This window comes from Orycteropus afer, unplaced genomic scaffold (assembly GCF_000298275.1).
Source record: "Orycteropus afer afer isolate SDZICR_OR568_19922 unplaced genomic scaffold, OryAfe1.0 scaffold00013, whole genome shotgun sequence".
Classification (NCBI taxonomy): domain Eukaryota; kingdom Metazoa; phylum Chordata; class Mammalia; order Tubulidentata; family Orycteropodidae; genus Orycteropus; species Orycteropus afer.
The window spans coordinates 13179014-13188891 of record NW_006921600.1 but is presented as its reverse complement, the minus strand read 5'-3'; positions in this window follow the sequence as shown (position 1 = coordinate 13188891).

Below are 9878 nucleotides of genomic sequence, written 5' to 3'. Positions count from 1 at the left end.
TGATACTGCCTCGGAAACCCAAGAAGGGGTCGCTATGAGTCGGGGCCGACTCGACGGCAAACAACAACAACAACAACAACCCCTGGGGTATTGTAACTTATCATTTCCATATCCCCATTCTTCTGCTCAACTTGGAGGGCCTTGAGGTTAGGCATGGTGTCACATGTTTCTGCATTCTCAGGGCCTATCCCAGGACATAGATGCTGATTCAGGGAAGGCTGTACAGGTGAGGGGGCTGGAGGGATGTCTTGAGCAAGGTTTCACAACTGATAAGTAAGAGAGCAGGCACAGACCCCAGATCTCTGGTCTGGCCCTTTACACTATGGTATTTGACCCATAGTGTCTTAGTTACCTAGTACAACTGTAACACAAATACCATAAGTAGATGGCTTTAAAGAACAGAAATTTATTTTTTCACCATTCTGGAGGCTAAAAGTCCAAATCAGAGTCTCAGCCTTGTCAATTCCTTCCCTGTAGGTAGCCATGGCTGCCTCTTGTTTCCTTGGCTTGTAGAGGGACCACACATAGCGTTTGTCTCCTCCAGGATTTGCCTCTTTGTCTATTCTGGTCTTTTTATAATTCAGAAGTGATTAGGTTAAGGATCCACCTTATGACTTCATTAACATAACAAGAGAAAACCCTTACAGGGTCATGTTTACAATGTTAAGATTTCAGTGTATTTTAGGAGAAGGACATAATCTGATCTATAAACATGACTCCCCAAGAATCAGAACTTGAAAAATCCTAGAGTTCCTGGACTTACCTCTTTTACATTGTGAAATATTCAAAAACATTCCCAAGTTTCACAAGCCTTCATTCAACTAAGCAGATGTTGGGAGATTTTGAATGTAATGTGGACAGACAGGTAAGGACCTTTCTTTGCTAAACCTGAAACTAAACTCTGAAGACAGGTGTGATAGTTGGAGCTGTGTGTCACTGCAGCCCCTTTCTGGGACTTCCTTAAAGGACAGTGGTGAAGGGAAATCCTCCCAATGGGCAGAACTTCAGGCCATGCATATGGCTGTTCACTTTACATGGAGCAAGAAATGGCCAGATGTGCGATTATATACAGAGTAATGGGCTGTGGCTAACAGCTTAGCTGGATGGTCTGGGACTTGGAAGGAGCATGATTGGAAGATTGGTGATAAGGATGTATGGGGAAGAGGCATGTGGATAGATCTCTCTGAATGGGCCAAAGGAGTAAAGCTATTTGTGTCTCATGTGAATGCCCACCAAAAGGTGACCTCGGCAGAGGAGGACTTTAACAATCAGGTGGATAGGATGACACATCCAGTGGAAACCAGCCATCCTTTTTCCCCAGCTACTCCTGTCATTGCTCAATGGGCTCACGAACAAAGTGGCCATGGTGGCAGGGATGGAGGTTATGCATAGGCACAGCAACATGGACTCCCGCTTACCAAGGCTGATTTGGCTACCGCCACTGCTGAGTGCTCAATCTGCCAACAGCAGAGACCAACCCTGAGTCTGTGATATGGAACCATTCCTCGGGGTGATCAGCCAGCCACCTGGTGGCAGGTTGATTACATTGGACCACTTCCATCATGGGAAGGACAGCATTTTGTTCTTACTGGAATAGATACTTATTCTGGATATGGATTTTCCTTCTCTGCACGCAATGCTTCTGCTAAAACTACCATCCATGGACTTACAGAATGCCTTATCCACCATCATGGCATCCCACACAGCATTGCTTCGGATCAAGGGACTCATTTCACAGCACATGAAATGTGGTAATGGGCTTATGCTCATAGAATTCACTGGTCTTATCATGTTCCCCACCATCCTGAAGCAGCTGGTTTGATAGAACAATGGAATGGCCTCTTAAAAACACAAATACAGCGCCAGCTAGGTGGCAATACCTTGAAGGGTTGGGGCAGTGTTCTTCAGGAGGCTATATATGCTCTAAACCAGCGTCCAATATATGGTTCTGTTTCTCCAATACCAGGATTCATGGGTCCAGGAACCAAGGGGTGGAAACAGGAGTGGTACCACTCACTATTACCCCTAGTGACCCACTCAAAAAATTTTTGCTTCCTGTCCCTGCTACCCTATGTTCTGCGGGTCTGGAGATCTTAGTCCCAAAGGGAGGAACACTCCCACCTGGAGACACAATACTGATTGCATTGAACTGGAAATTAAGAATGCCACCCGGCCATTTTGGCTTCCTCATGCCTCTGGATCAACAGACAAAGAAGGGCATTACTGTGCTATCTAGTGTGATAGATCCTGATTACCAAGGGGAAATTGGGTTGGCTTTACATAATGGAGGTAAAGACGAATATGTCTGGAATACAAGAGATTCTTTAGGACGTCTTTTAGTACTACCATGCCCTGTGATTAAAGTCAATGGGAAATTACAGCAACCCAATTCTGATATGACTGCTAAGGGCCCAGACCCTTCAGGAATGAAGGTTTGGGTCACCCCACCAGGCACGGAACCACGACCAGCTGAGGTGCTTGCTGAGGGCAAGGGAAATACAGAATGGGTGGTGGAAGAAGGTAGTTCTGAATATCAGCTACGACCACGTGACTAGCTGCAGAAACGAGGACTGTGATTGTTATATTTCTTCATTGTATATGTTCATCATATATTTTTGTTTCCTTCTGTTATGAGCTGTGAAATATAAATGTTTAGTGCATTTTGGTTGTATGTATGTTAACGTATCATGTTAGGCACAAATATGACTCTATAATTGTCCTTATTTAGAGATTATATATGGTTAAGAAGATGTGTACAACTGCCAAGTTGACAAGGGGTGGACTGTGATAGTTAGAGCTGTGTGTCAACTTGGCTGGACCCCAGTTCTGTGTGGTTGTTCCCATGATGGGATCGGATGACTCTGCTCTGAGTGGCCAGTCTGCCCAAGGGGAGTTCCCTAGGGTGTGGCCTGCTTCCAGGATATCCAGGGACATCCTGGGAAGGGAGACATTCTTTGAGGAATTAGGACCCTGGTGTGCTGACTACAACCTTCCGTGAGTGAGCAGCCCACTGCTCGGCCTGGAGATCTTGGATTCGTCTTTTGTTGGAGTCAACAACCAGTGTACTGCCTGCCAGCCTTGAATTTCTCGGCCCCCTGTGCTTGCGGAAGCTAAGGCTGCCGCCAGCCCAACGTTTCCTCCAGGGACTTTGGACTTGCCGGCTTCTATACGTTTGTAAGCCATTTTCCTAAGATAATTCTCTCTCTCTCTCTATATATATATATATGCTTTGCTGGTTTTTGTGTTTCTCTAGAGAACCCAATCAAACACAACAGGTTATCCTAGCATCCATAGCTTTCCTTTATAATTCCTGAAATATTCACAATGGGTAAAACACATCAATTCATGAAGTTAAAAAATGGTGTTTAGAACTCAGGAGGGGTCCTTAGGAAGCAGATGGGTTATAATGCCCTTTTGTCTTTCTTAGTTTGTGTTAATAACTCTTCAGCAGGAGGAGTGTGCTTTGCATTCATCAGTGGCAGCAGTGAGGCCCTGTTTACCGCAGAAGGATGGAGGAACAAGCTCCAAGAGCCAGAGTTCTGATCATTTTTTGCTTATTTGCAAGAACAGAGCTCCTTTGCTGTTTCTGTTACATAAGGTATTATACACAGAGGGGAAAGATTTTAATAAAAGGAGCTCTTATTCATTTCCACTAGATAGCTGCCAGGGAATGACAGTCCCAGCTGGAATTGTTGAATTAATTAGAGAAATATATTTGTTAGGTGAAGCAACGTCAGTCTTTATGGTTCTGTTATCAAGACACTCCTGTGTCAGTGAGGACAGTGAATTGATTGTGTTTTTGGAGCAGGGACGTGGGCTGAACCTTTAGAGCAAGGAGGCAGGTCCTGTCCTGGATGATATCACAGCTTGGTTGTGTATTGTGTACAAGAACACCCCCCCTGAAACATCTAAAATCCATTACCTTATAGCAGAACATAAGTGCTTATTTTCTAAAATGTGTAATTAGATAAATGCAAATTTTTAAAAACAAATACTGAACAAGATGGCAACAGATTAGAGGGTGAATTGGTCGGCAGATGCCATAGATAGAGTTGAGTGTTGAGTAGGGCTGGGAAAGACACACACTGTTGGGGAAAGATGGAGCATTTAGACTCAGGCCTCTTTGCAGAAGCAAAGAGACTGTCTATCAGGGTTACAATATGCTAGGCCCTGCCAGGAAAAAGACTGACAAGCTGTAGGCCTACCCAGCAGGCTAGTGGAGCAGTGGTTCTCAAAGTGTGCATCAGGGACCCCTGGGGTGCTTGGGAGCCACCTTTGACAAACTCACAAGAACCAGTTTTGCACATCTCTTTCCAACTCCGAGTTCAGTGACCTTTCACATTGGTAGCTTACAACTCAGCCATGGTGGGAGTATTTAACCACAGAAATTGACAGATGGGTACAAGTCCAGGGCTTTTCTCCCAGGAGGGTGTCTGGTTAAACATTGACCAGCACACCACTGCCTGAGGCTCCCTGAAGCTCTTGTAGGGATCTGCATGTTGGTGTTGTTATATGCTGTGGAGTGGGACTAGACTCATAGCAACCCCTCCTTGGGTTTCCAAGGCAGTATCACCATGGAAGTAGATTGTCCAACCTTCCTTCCAAGGAGTGGCTGGTGGGTTTGAACTGCCAGCCTCCTGGTTAGCAGTCAAGTGCCTTAGTCACTATGTTACCAGAGCTCCTTAGGGGATCTGCATAGTCAGACTATTTTCATGGAGAGTGGTGATGGCTGCACAGTATGGTGAATGTAATTAATGCCACTGAATTATACACTTAAAGATAATTGAAATGGAAAATATTGTGTTATATGTATTTTATCACAGTAAAAAGTTAATTTAAAAAACTCTTTGCATAACACTAAGATGTCATTTGCCTGATTTCCCTCTCATCTCTCACAGTGTTCAATGAAGCTTTTCCAGAAGCTACATGATGTGTGACACTGCAACAGACTGAATTCAGAAGCAGATATGTGGGTCCAGCTCTCTTTTCAAACATTTAAGAGATGTGCAAAAATGAAAGAGATCCAAATCAAAACAACAGTGAGATACCAACTCACCCCAGCACTGATGGCAAGGTTCAATGAGACAGAAATAACAAATGCTGGTGGGGATGTGGAGAGATTGGGACTCTCATATACTGCTGGTGGAATTGTGAAGTGATACAACCACTGTGGAAAGCAGTATGGCAATTCCTTAGTAAGCTGGAATTGGATATACCATTTGACCCAGTGATCCCATTACTAGGTATATATCCTAGAGAGGTGAGAGCCAGGACAAGAATACATATATGCACACCCATGTTCATTGCAGCACTATTTACAATATCAAAAAGATGGAAATAGCCTATGTGCCCATCAGCAGAGGAGTGGATGACCAAACTATGGTGCATACGCACAATGGAATGCTAGCAGCACTAAAGAATAATGTAGAGTCTGCAAAACACTACATAACGTGGATGAACTTGGAGCACATTATGCTGAGTGAAATAATTCAATCACAGGACAAATAAAGTATTAGTTCGTTGTTGTGGAAGGTCAAGGAAAGGTCTATATATGGAGGGAAACTTTCTTTGTTGGTTGCCAGGGGTGGGAGGGGAGGGGAGGGAACACTGAAAAAAAAAATGCATTGACCCATGTCACTTTAGTTTTGTGTATTTCACTGTACATAAATTATATTTCAATAAAATGCATTAAAATAAAGGAAAAAAGAGAGATGTGCAAAAGTGTAAAACAATGATACTGTTCCCACTAATTTTTTTTTCTTTTGGAAAATAGCTATTTTCCTAAAAATATTTGTCAACACGAACTCTTATTGCTTTAAATTGAATTAATAAAGACATTTTTTATAGTCTCCATTTTAAATTTCTAATGCAGTAAATACCAGTAGGTACAAATCACATAGAAACTCATTGGGGTCCTCACTTTTTAAAAATGCAAGGGGGTGCTGAGATCAAGAAAGTTTGAGAACTATTGTTGAGAAAGATGGACATACAGACAGATGTGTACAATAGACTTTTGTGCTGTGAAAGAGGATAGAATGTTGTGGGGAACCTGCACTGAGTTTTGTACACCCTACTGCCTTATTTTGGCAGCTGATTGAGCCTGTTGCTTTAGTGATGTCTCAGAGAACTCAAAGTTAGATGCATTGTGACAGATGTGAGCCTAGTCTCAGGAGACAATCCCATTGGGACACAGCATACAACATGAGGGCACAGGGCATGAAGTATCCACCTCCTTTAGGACTAGAGAACACAGGGCAGATTAGGGCAATTTGAAATTGGTTTTTCCACTTTTCTGGGAGAAAGGAGGGTCTTGGTTATTAGGAGTGTGTGTGTGTGTGTGTGTGTGTGAGAGAGAGAGAGAGAGAGAATTAACTGCCATGCCTCTTCATTTTCATAATTAAAACTTCTGTAAAATCCCAAGGGTAAGTCATGTTAAAAGAGGAACAGATACACTTTGCATTGTTCATTTATTTACCTCCCTTGAAGTTTTGCAAGAAACACATGCAGAGAGGAAATGGTAAGGCTTTGGCCTCAGACCTCAGGATTTAAAATAAAAAAATCCCCAGGTCAGCTGGGCTCCTCCAGGAGAAAGCTTTACATACTGAAAGAGACTGAGTTACTCACTGTGCTCCGTTTATCCAGGCCACACCCAAACTCTGACCACCCAAGCATTGAGAGAGGCCAGCCAGAGCACGCAGGAGAGAAAGGACAGCAAATGATAAGCAGAACTGAGTGTTGGATGGATCATCAATTTCTCACTTACCTGGTTAGGCTGGGCACCTGCTCCAGGTTCAGTTGACCTCATCAGCTACAGGAGAGTCTCAAGGGATCCCAAAGGCAAGGAAAACAAGAACCTGAGGGCTGAGCCTTCCTGTGCCCAGCCATGTGGATGGAAGGAAAACATCCCCAGGGACCACCCCAGGTGGCCTCCTATTAGTGTTACCATTTGCAAGACATCTTGAAAGCACCATTCCCCATACTGTGCCCCTAAGGAACAGCTTTTCTACTGGGAAGATAGGGCTATTCTTAACGTGGTGTGGTGGTTAAGTTTGTGTGTTAACTTGGCTGGACCTGGTTGAGTGTCTGGGCAGCTGAATGTAGTTATTCCCCATGGTGAGGTTGGTAATTAACTCTGTGGTGGACTCTATTGGAGCAACTGAGTAGCTGCTTTGGGTATGTGGTCTGCTTCTTGTGTATAAGAAACAGCTTTGCGAATGGTCTCGAGCTTATGGCATGCTTGAACCCTGCATGTAGCCATGTCATTGTTCAGCAGCCTGACATGCTCTGCCCACCTTGGGACCTTTAATGGACTTGAATTAATGACCTGCTGTGTGGTTTGGTAACATCGGGACTGTGCCTTATTACTTGTCAACTTTGGGCTTGTCAGCCTCAGCAGCCAGTAGCTGAGTGAAAAAAAGCCTCCAGCTTCAGTGGGCCAGGAGCAGGAGGCAGAGCTGAAGCCCAAAGTTGAGGGGTTTTCACCCATCCCCTAGAGCCTGGCACTTTAAACTCAGACTTAAAGCCTCCAAACTATAAGAGAATAAACTCCTGTTTGTTCAAGCCATCCCATTTGTGGTATATTCTTGTCAGAGTGGCACTAGGTAACCAAAACACCTGGGGACCATGGGTGGGCTCGGAGAGTCCTTATTTGTCCAGACATTGGGTGGGTATGCTATTTTCTGGAAAGAAGGTCTGAAGTTTTCATCAAATTTTCAAAGGTACAGGGAGGAAGGCCTTGCTCAAAAAAGTTTAAGAATCACTGTCTTAGAAGCCAATATTAGTTGTAACTGCTCTAGTGAGGGTTTTTAAAAAATTCCATTCAGTAACATTAATTCAACCAGTGGCTGAATTCTCCATGCCAGGCTCAGTGCTAGGGGCTGGGATACGATCATAAGCAAGGACACATATATGTGATCTGTGTGCCACTGAGGAACACAGATAGAAATAAAATTTGAAGGAGGGGAATCTCCTATGAGGGATATAACTTAGTGGATGTTTAATTTTTGTTTATATATATAATTTATTTATGTTTGATGGGTAACACATTCACATGGTTCAAAAATTCAAGAGGATTATATGGTAAGTAATCTCCCTCCTACCTTTATCTTCCAGGCACTCCCTGTAGATCATACATGTTTCATAAACTGTTGAGTAGACCTTCTACTGTTAGATCCAGGGTGGAGGGTTAGAGAAAGCTTGCCTGAGAATATGATGCTTGAAATGAATTTGAAGCATGAATGTGTATTAACTGGCTGGAATAGAGATAAAGGAAGTATTCTAGACAGAGGGAACAGCTTGTGCAAAGACCTTGTGGCAGGAAAGAGAGTGGTGTATTAGAAGAACTGAAAAAAAGCCCATATAGCTGGAGTGCAGAAAGCAAGGTTAAGAGCGGTCCAGGAGGAAATCATGCTCCATTGACATAACATACTATACAAAAACAGTGTTCTACATCCTACTTAGGTGAGTAGCAACTGGGGTCTTAAAGGCTTGCAAGCAGCCATCTAGATGCAACAATGGGTCTCTCCTCATCCAGAACAAACAAAAATGAAGAAAACCAAAGACACATGGAAACAATTAGTCCAAGGGCCTGGTAGACCATGTGATCCTCAGCCTTTATGACCATGAGACTGGAAGAACTAGATGGCGCCCAGCTACCACTGTGAACTACTCGGAGGGGGATTGGTGCAGGTGATCCTGGATAGAGTGGGAGAACAATGTGGAACAGAACTCAAAATCATTAAAAAAAAAAGGGGGGGGGCCCGATTTTCTGGTCTGATAGAGCCTGGTGAGACTCCTGAGACTATGGCCCCTAGTGACCTTCAGGTCTGGGACTATACTCACTCCTGTGGCTTCCAGGCAAACAATAGACAGGCATATAGGCTGAACACTTATATCAGGTAGATAGACTCCTTGCAGTGATCAGTCATGGAAGAACAGAAGAGCAGTGTTTGCACAGGAAGACAGCTGGGGTTTAGGAGAGTGGATGGGAGGGAAGGACACAGGGAAGAGGTAACTATAGGGAGGAAGTGGGGAGAGAGCTATTACATTGTGGGTAATTGCAGTCAGTGTCATGAAACAAAATGTGTATGAACTGCTGTATAGAAAATGAATTTGCTCTGTAAACTTTCACCCAAATCATGATAAAAATTTAAAAAGGAAAGAGTGGTCCAGGATGTTGTTTGGGAGTAGAGCAGGCAGCCCATGTCTTGTAGCTTGTTTAGGATTCTGGACTTTGCCCCAAGAACCCAGGAAACCACTGAAAGATTTTTAAGCAGAGGAGATAACCAGAATCATTCTTACATTTTGAGAATACCACCCAGACTGTAGTATGGAGAATAGATTGGAAGGGAAAGTAGTTCATGAGTTCTTATTTTGTTCTGGTAAAAAATGATGGAGCTTGGTGGTGGAAATAGATGGATTTGAGTGCAAATTTCTTGCTTCTGAAAACTTTTACCTTAATGCTGAAATATTTGTTCACTTATCTCCACTGAGTTTGCAAAAAAAAAAAATCCATAAAAATAAATTTATTAATTATTTTATTGTATTATGTATTTATTTTATTCTAAGATTTGCTTAGAATGTATTTAACACCCAGCTATATTGTCCAAGGATGTGGCAAAGCTGGTGAGGTAATTCAGCATCATGTAAAAAGCTGATGGACAAAGAGCTGAAAGAGCATAGATTCTTGCTAACAGCATGTGGTGCAGACTGCCACCCATGCACTCCAGAGGCATCTCACCTCTGTGGGGCCGTCCAGTGACAAGAGGTTTCTACTGCTGTTACTAAGTCATACCAGAATGACCATGGAGGTGATGTTCACTGATTATGAAACAAATCATTAAAGCACTTGATGGTCGTAGTTGTTTTGGTGTTGCGTA